This window comes from Mesoplodon densirostris, chromosome 11, assembly GCF_025265405.1.
Source record: "Mesoplodon densirostris isolate mMesDen1 chromosome 11, mMesDen1 primary haplotype, whole genome shotgun sequence".
Taxonomy (NCBI): Eukaryota; Metazoa; Chordata; class Mammalia; order Artiodactyla; family Ziphiidae; genus Mesoplodon; species Mesoplodon densirostris.
This window is the reverse complement of record NC_082671.1, coordinates 20,556,133-20,565,725: the sequence shown is the minus strand read 5'-3', so window position 1 is coordinate 20,565,725 and position 9,593 is coordinate 20,556,133. Positions and strand designations below refer to the sequence as shown.

Here is a 9,593-nt window from a genome sequence, read left to right as displayed (position 1 = left end):
TCGGTCCTATGGTAGCATTTCAGATTGATATTGGGAGCCTGATGACAGATGAAACTTCATAAAGTGTTATGGCATTTAGTTTAGAACAATGATTTACTTTAGCAACTCAGACCCATTCAGACCCGAGTCTATTTGTATATTCATCTCCATCACCACACCCTGATTCTTTTTTTTTTTTTTTTACATCTTTATTGGAGTATAATTGCTTTAAAAAATATGGAACGCTTCACGAATTTGCGTGTCATCTTTGCGCAGGGGCCATGCTAATCTTCTCTGTATCGTTCCAAATTCAGTATCTGTGCTGCTGAAGCAAGCACCACACCCTGATTCTAAACGGCAGAGTCACTGAGACATACTGGGAGGCACTCCAAAGCATCCAAGTGCTTTTTAAATTTAATCAAATGATAGAGCTTGAATGAGATGGTTGGGAATATTTTAAAATATCTCCACATGTTTTCTAAACCTGAGGTCCCATGGAGTATTTCCCAGATATAGCAGTCATGAACAAAGTTTAAGTCAGCCCTGAAACTTTTGAAAACCATTTCTATATTTTAAGGTAGCTTTCTGCATTATGATTCTCTCTTGTCCAAGTTCGAGGCCAGGACTTCACCTTTCTGCCTCCATTGCAGGTGAGACACAGTCATGCAATCTAGGTCCCAAAAATCAGATGGAACAAGATGATGACTTCCCAGTAGCAGAGAGCACCCTGTAGTGAAGACAGAGGCCTTCCTCATTTTGCTGACTTGTGTCAAGGAATATGGCACAGGGGCATTGAGTTATCAGATGTAGCAGGGATAGAGGTCCTAGAAGTAGCTTTCCAAATTTCTATGCTCATCTTCCCAGGGAAGGGGTACACTGTGTCTGTGGAAGTGGTATTATGCCTGCAAGCATTCCAGTGGCATATTTGGATTTTTTCCTGATGGTGTAGCTTCTGAGTCTAATTTATTGGACCTTATGCAGAGTAATGAACTCCAGAGTATGACAAATTTGTTTAGTGCTCAAACTAGCTGGAGTAGACTCTGTTGTTTGCAATTAAGAACCCTTGCCAAGGCAGAAATTGGGATCAGAAGTGATTGTAAGCAATAGACTTTCAAGGAAATAGGAATCTGTACATTTACTGTTGGGTCTGATTGGTTTTGCAAACAAAAAAACAAGAATAATCCACTTGTTATTAGTGAATGGAGCTTTGGCAGCCCACAGTGAAAACTGGCAAAACAGTTGAGAAAATTATTACTATAGTCACCTGGAATTATGTGTCCATGGAAGGAAAAATACCTTACCCTAAAACCTTATGAAGGCCATGAAGAACACTAAGGCTGCAGCATGGAAAGAGTCTTTAAACTGCACTAGAGAATAGAAGGAAAGAGAATGATTATCTCAGACTATTAAATTCCAGCCTCAGGATGTGATCAGACCAAGGGAATGCTCCAAAAAAATCCTTCAACTAATCCATTAGGAAAAGGCTATCTTCTGACATTGGGTTTCTCTTGATATCATAAAGATGCTGATCACTAATGATATCATAACTAAACTAATTGATGTTCATAATACTTTTCACTCTAAGCTACAACTTTGCAGCAGGAATTATTTTTAAGATACGTTTCTGCCTCAGTCTAACAACAAGAACTAATTAAGTTCACAAAATTAGACTTTGCTTCAAGCTTGTGGTTTTCTTTCCTTTTTCTTTGAAGCCTATTTTCACATTGTTCCAATAGTCAGAATGTAGACATGCAAAGTTATTTCTTCATGGACATAAAACTTAATAATGTGACAAGAGAAGAAATCTTTTAATTAAATAGGTGTCTGCTTTGGTAAGTGCCAAATGGTCAAGCTGTCTCCTTTTTAAGAAAATAGTGATGTGACCTTTTAGTCTCCATGGACAATATGGACCAAACATTGACTTTTCTTCCAAACAGCTACTTTTTCTGACTCTTCAAATGAATATTTTTTTCAAGCACTAAACAAAGTTTCTCAATTTTGTGTTTCTGCTTTGTGTCTATGTCCGTGCTTTTAAGAGGGAATGTTTTCACCCTTAATAAAATAACAGAGTCATTTATTAGCGTTCAAAGTGAGGAATGCCTGAAAGTGGCAATGATCTATTAATCTGAACCTGAAGTCTTATAGAGCTCTCAAGTTTCTATACGATTTATAAAATAAATTAGTCTACATGATGTAATTTTACATTCAATTTATATCATTATTCTTTATACAACATAAACATAGAACTCTGTGATGTTATTACATGTCATAAATGTCATCATAATTTGTCTTTACACATCATTAATATCTTAGTTTGTGACATTATTACACCTTTGTGTGTCTTTTTCCATATTTATGGTAATTACATCAAAGTATTTACTATAATTATGTCATTTGATGAAATTACAGTAATTACTTCGAAAAATGATAGCCCATGACTAATGAATTAAAATAGCGTGGAAATTCACATTAAAAATGACATTAAAATAATTCTAAGGATCTGAGATAACCCACAAGAACAAGAACATTCATTACTGAGTTTTTAACCTCTAAACTTGGCCCTACAAGTTTTCCCTTGTTGAAAATTTTAGCTTTATTGAGAACTGGGAAATGTTTTGTAATAATGTGGTAACCATCAAGATATTAAAAAAAAATTGAAGTCTAGTTGCTGACATTATTTTTGGCAAGTTGGTAAAACCAAAATATAACTTAAAAAGTAACTTACTAACCATCATAGAAGGTAATTCAAATCCTCCTCAATCTGTATTCTCACTCAGTCCCTCTCACTCTATTATTAACATTCCGTCAAAAATAGGCTTATCTAACGTAAATTTTATATATATTTGTATGCATTAGGTAATAGACTGGGTGCATACTGACTCATGAGGGATTTGTTTTCAAGCTGGAATTCATATTCATATATCACAGGACATAGAACCAAGAAGTCATTTCATTCAGCCTCTGCCTTCAGATAGCTTAATTATTAACCTATCAATGGCTGAGAAAAGCCTCTCAATTTCAAGCAGTCTCCATGGAAGGAGACCCCACAACATACTATGAAAGCCTTTTTTTTTTGCGATATGCAGGCCTCTCACTGCTGTGGCCTCTCCCGTCGCGGAGCACAGGCTCCGGACGCGCAGGCTCAGTGGCCATGGCTCACGGGCCCAGCAGCTCCACGGCATGTGGGATCTTCCCGGACTGGGGCACGAACCCGTGTCCCCTGCATCGGCAGGTGGTCTCTCAACCACTGCGCCACCAGGGAAGCCCTGAAATCCTTTTTTGAGGTTACCTTTGATCGTTGTTAAAAACACATTTTCATCTACTGCTCTACAGCATGAACCCTCTTCCGGTCAGGCTCAGTTTACACTTACCATGTTTGCCTCCTCCCACTTTTCCCTCTTTGCCTTTCTGGCCTCACCAGGGACATTTTCTGCTCCTTCTTAATGCCAGCCCCTCAGATTTTGATCTAGACATTTATACATTAAACAAACATTTGAGAGCCTACTGGCTGCACTATGTATTCTAAAACCTGGGAATACAGAGATCAGTGAATAAAGCAAGAATTCTTGTCCTTATGGAGCTTATGTAGAAAGAAAATAAGCAAAATTGGTGCCCGAGGGAAAAAAAAACAAATAAAAAGTAAATAAATATATAATAAATATATAATTTTTGAGTATATAATTTATGCTATAGTATAGATAATACATAGGATAGAATGTGACAGGAAAGAGTGGGGAGCAAAGATTTGCAAATTTTAATGAACTTGCAGTTTTTAAACAGATCTGACTGAGCAAAGATTAAATAAAAAGGGAGCCACTGGTGTGTTTGGAGGGAGAACTGTAGGTAGAGAGAAAGGCTGTAAAAAGGACTTGAGGCAGAGCCTGCAGTGTGTGTTAGAAGGTCAAGGAGTCCTGTAAACTATGGGAACAGGAAGGGAATCAGGAATAAGAGATTGCTCAGTAAGGTGGATGTAGGGTTTGCTTTTAGACCTATGAAGTATGAGCTTCTCACTGGACATCTAAGTAGATATGCAAAATAGGCAGCTGGGGGGCTTCCCTGGTGGCGCAGTGGTTGAGAGTTCACCTGCCGATGCAGGGGACATGGGTTCGTGCCCCGGCCCGGGAAGATCCCACATGCCGCAGAGCGGCTGGGCCCGTGAGCCATGGCCACTGAGCCTGCGCGTCTGGAGCCTGTGCTCTGCAACGGGAGAGGCTACAACAGTGAGAGGCCCGCGTATGGCAAAAAGACAAACAAACAAAAATAGGTAGCTGGTTTTTCAACTTAGGGATGCAACTTTGGGATTCATCAGCACAGAGATGCTAATTAAGGCCATGAGATGGGATGAGGTTGCTTAGGGAGGAGTGTAGACAGGGTGGAAAGGAGGGTAAGGCCAGGGCCCTGGGGAAGGTCAATGGTATGGCTCAGAGAGAACAGGTGGAGCCAGCAAAGATGACTGAGGAGGAGTGGCCAGGTAAGAAAATGGGGAGCAGAATTCTGATGGATGGTCCAATAAAGAAAGTGTTTAAACAGAGAGAAACAAATAAACAGTGTCAAATATTTCAGTAGGGCAATGAAATGAGGACTAAAGTCATCATTAGACATAGTACTGAAATAGAATATTTCCACTCTCTCTGATCTAGACAACCACATGCTAATTATCCATCCTTTGAATCCCAATTCAAGGTTATGCTAAACAAAAATAATAGTGGATATAAAAGGCTTTTTTGTCCACAAAGCCTTTATATATAAGCTGGCTCATTACATTCTTAGAGCAACATTACGTAGAGGAGACAATGAAATTGAAAGGCAGAAAGGTTTAAATGACTCATGAAGTCTCAAATCCAAGTCTTTATACTTGAATTTCTTCCAGTATACACACTACAAAATATGTCCCATTAAAGTTTCTCCTCTTCCTATCTTATCACTCTCTATTTCTCAGATTTCCTATATGAGAGATTCCCAAAGTGTGGACCAGTGACCCCGGGGTTCTTACATCCTACAGAGGATCAGTGATGAAATCAAAACTATTTTCATAATCAGACTAAGATGTTATTAGCCTTTCTCTCTATCTTCTCAGGGTTATAGTGTGGAATTTTCCAGAGGCTACTTGACATGTGGAATCTCAACAGAATGAATGCAGAAGCAGATAGGAGAATCCACCTGACTTCTATTAAGCCCAACATTAAAGAGATTTGAAAAAATGTCTCTTCTCACTTATTTTTTTCATTTTGATAAAATTACTTTTCCTCAAAATAAATATTACAGTTAACATAAAATGGATTTTTATCATTGTTTTAAAACAGAATTAATGAATTCTTTAAAATCTTGCTTTAACTTATTAAAAGTGGGAAAAGTCAACAGATTAGCTTACATTTAAAGAAAACTCTTTGGGTTCCTTTATAATTTTGATAACCACTCTCCATAGCACTTGAGTCCATGCCTCTCTACTTTGCGTTCTCTTACACAGTGGTTGTTATTTATTTTGGTTTCTTTATATAATCCTTATTTATCCTTCCAGGATATTAGCCCTTCAGATTGGACTCTCCTTTTTTATTTTTATTTTATGGTTTCCCCAAGGATATTCCTACATTTGGGTAGTTAAGCAATTCCAACTAATACTTAATGATTATTCAAAGATTGGTTGATTTCACCTATGAAACCATCCGGTCCTGGGCTTTTGTTTGTTGGAAGATTTTTAATCACAGTTTCAATTTCAGTGCTTATGTTTTGTCTGTTTATATTTTCTATTTCTTCCTGGTTCAGTCTTGGAAGGTCATGCTTTTCTAAGAATTTTTCCATTTCTTCCAGTTTGTCCATTTTATTGGCATATAGTTGCTTGTAGTAATCTCTCATGATCCTTTGTATTTCTGCAGTGTCAGTTGTTACTTCTACTCTTTCATTTCTAATTTTATTGATATGAGTCTTCTCCCTTTTTTTCCTGATGAGTCTGGCTAATTGTTTATCAATTTTGTTTATCTTCTCAAAGAACAAGCTTTTAGTTTATTGATCTTTGCTAGTGTTTCCTTCATTTCTTTTTCATTTATTTCTGATCTGATCTTTATGATTTCATTCCTTCTGTTAACTTTGGGGTTTTTTTTGTTCTTTGTTCTCTAATCGCTTTAGGTGTAAAGTTAGGTTGCTTATTTGAGATGTTTCTAGTTTCTTGAGGTAGTATTGTATTGCTACAAACTTCCCTCTTAGAAGTGCTTTTGCTGCATCCCATATGTTTTGGGTCATCATGTTTTCATTGTCATTTGTTTCTAGGTATTTCTGATTTCCTCTTTGATTTCTTCAGTGATCTCTTAGTTATTAAGTAGTGTATTGTTTAGCCTCCATGTATTTGTATTTTTTACAGATTTGTTTCCTATAATTTATACCTAGTCTTATAGCAATGTTGTTGGAAAAGAAACTTGATACGATTTCAATTTTCTTAAATTTACCAAGGCTTGATTTCTGACCCAAGATATGATCTATCCTGGAGAATGTTCCATGAGCACTTGAGAAGAAAGTGTATTCTGTTGTTTTTGGATGGAATGTCCTATAAATATCAATTAAGTCCATCTTGTTTAATGTATCATTTAAAGCTTGTGTTTCCTTATTTACTTTCATTTTGGGTGATCTGTCCATTGGTGAAAGTGGGGTGTTAAAGTCTCCTACTATGATTGTGTTACTGTCGATTTCCCCTTTTATGACTGTTAGTATTTGCCTTATGTATTGAGGTGCTCCTATGTTGGGTGCATAAATATTTACAACTGTTATATCTTCTTCTTGGATTGATCCCTTGATCATTATGTAGTGTCCTTCTTTGTGTCTTGTAATAGTCTCTATTTTAAAGAGTATTTCATCTGATATGAGGATTGCTACTCCAGCTTTCTTTTGATTTTCATTTGCATGGAATATCTTTTTCCATTCCTTCACTTTCAATCTGTATGTGTCCCTAGGTCTGAAGTGGGTCTCTTGTAGACAGCATATATACGGGTCTTGTTTTTGTATCCATTCAGCCAGTCTATGTCTTTTGGTTGGAGAATTTAATCTTTTTACATTTAAGGTAATCATAGATATGTATGTACCTATTACCATTTTCTTAATTGTTTTGGGTTTGTTATTGTAGGTCTTTTCCTTCCCTTGTGTTTCCTGCTTAGAGAAATTCCTTTATTATTTGTTGTAGAGCTGGTTTGGTGGTGCTGAATTCTCTTAGCTTTTCCTTATCTGTAAAGGTTTTAATTTCTCCGTTGAATCTGAATGAGATCCTTGCTGGGTAGAGTAATCTTGGTTGTAAGTTTTTCCCTTTCATCACTTTAAATATGTCCTGCCACACCCTTCTGGCTTGCAGAGTTTCTTCTGAAAGATGAGCTGTTAACCTTATGGGGATTCCCTTGTATGTTAATTGTTGCTTTTCCATTGTTTTTTTTTGTGTGTGTGTGGTACTCGGGTCTCTCACTATTGTGACCTCTCCCGTTGTGGAGCACAGGCTCCAGACACGCAGGCTCAGCGGCCATGGCTCACGGGCCCAGCTGCTCCACGGCATGTGGGATATTCCCGGACCGGGGCACGAACCTGTGTCCCCTGCATTGGCAGGCGGACTCTCAGTCACTGTGCCACCAGGGAAGCCCTCCCTTGTTGTTTTTAATATTTTTTCTTTGTATTTAATTTGTGATAGTTTGATTAATATGTGTCTTGGTGAGTTTTTCCTTGGATTTATCCTGTATGGGACTCTCTGCACTTCCCGGACTTGACTATTTCCTTTCCCATATAGTTTTCAACTATAATCTCTTCAAATATTTTCTCAGTCCCTTTCTTTTCCTCTTCTTCTTCTAGAATCCTTGGAATTCGAATGTTGGTGTATTTAATGTTGTCCCAGAGGTCTCTGAGATTGCCCTCAATTCTTTTCATTCTTTTTTCTTTATTCTGCTGTGTAGTAGTTATTTCCACTATTTTATCTTCCAGATCACTTATCCATTCTTCTGCCTCAGTTATTCTGCTATTGATTCCTTCTACAGAATTTTAAATTTCATTTATTGTGTTGTTCATCATTGTTTGTTTGCTCTTTAGTTCTTCTAGGTCCTTGTTAAATGTTTCTTATATTTTCTCCGTTCTATTTCCAAGATTTTGGATCACGTTTACTATCATTGCTCTGAATTCTTTTTCAGGTAGACTGCCTATTTCCTCTTTATTTCTTTGGTGTGGTGGATTTTTATCTTGCTCCTTCATCTGCTGTGTATTTCTCTGTCTTCTGATTTTGCTTAACTTACTGCATTTTGGGTCTCCTTTTCACAGGCTGCAGGTTCATAGTTCCCGTTTTTTTGGCGTCCGCTCCCAGTGGGTAAGGTTGGTTCAGTGGGTTGTGTAGGCTTCCTGGTGGAGGAGACTGGTGTCTGTGTTCTGGTGAATGAGGCTGGATCTTGTCTTTCTGGTTGGCAGGACGCATCTGGTAGTGTGTTTTGAGGTGTCTGTGAACTTATTATGATTTTAGGCAGCCTCTCTGCTAATGGGTGGGTTTTTGTTCCTGTCTTGGTAGTTGTTTGGCGTAGGGTGTCCAGCCCTGTAGCTTGCTGGTTGTTGAGTGGAGCTGGGTCTTAGCATTGAGGTGGAGATCTGTGGGAGAGCTTTTGCCATTTGATCTTACTTGGGGCCGGGAAGTCTCTGGTGGTCCAATGTCCTGAACTTGGCTCTCCCACCTAAGAGTATCAGGCCTGACAGCCGACTGGAGAACCAAGACCATGTCAGCCACACGGCTTGAAGGAAAAGGGAGAAAAAAAAGAAAGAAAGAAAAAAATAAAGTTATTAAAATAAAAAATAAAAAGAAATTATTAAAAATAAAAATTAAAAAGTAATAAAAAATAAAAAGAAAGAAATAAGGCAGCAACCAAACCAATAAACAAATCCACTAATGATAACAAGCACTAAACACTATACTAAAAAAAAAAGGACAAATGATAAAAACAAAGCTATACAGACAAAATCACACAAAGAAGCATACACATACACACTCACAAAAAATGAAAAAGGAAATATATATATATATATATATATATATAAATTAAAGGAAGAGAGTAACCAAATTAATAAACAAATAATAATAAACTAATAAACTAATAATAATAAACTAAATAATAATAATAAACTAAAATAAGATATACATAAAACCAGAAACAAATCAGATGCAGAGAATAAACCCCAAGTCTACAGTTGCTCCTAAAGTCAACCTTTTCAATTTTGAGATGATTCACTGTGTATTCAGATATTCCACAGATGCAGTGTACAAGTTGATTGTGGAGATTTAATCTGCTGGTCCTGAGGCTTCTGGGAGACATTTCCCTTTCTCTTTTTTGTTGGAATAGCTCCTGGGGTTCAGCTTTAGATTTGGCCCCGCCTCTGCATGTAGGTCACCTGAGAGCATCTGTTTCCCATCCAGACAGGATGGTGTTAAAGTAGCAGCTGATTAGGGGGCTCTGGCTCACCCAGGCGGGGGGAGGGAGGGGTACGGAATGCGGGGCAATCCGGCGGTGGCAGATGTCGACGTGACGTTGCAAGAGCCTGAGGCCTGCTGTGTGTTCTCCCAGGGAAGTTGTCCCTGGATCACGGGACCCTGGCAGTGGCAGGCTGCATAGGAT

At 37.9% G+C, this 9,593-nt stretch overlaps 1 non-coding gene across 1 annotated transcript; it reads right to left on the bottom strand.

Annotated features, from left to right (window-relative positions):
* Positions 1 to 210: 210 nt before the first annotated feature.
* On the bottom strand, positions 211 to 317 carry LOC132499678 (U6 spliceosomal RNA). The gene has a single exon (XR_009533908.1). It is a non-coding gene; the product is annotated as a U6 spliceosomal RNA (small nuclear RNA).
* Positions 318 to 9,593: the final 9,276 nt, after the last annotated feature.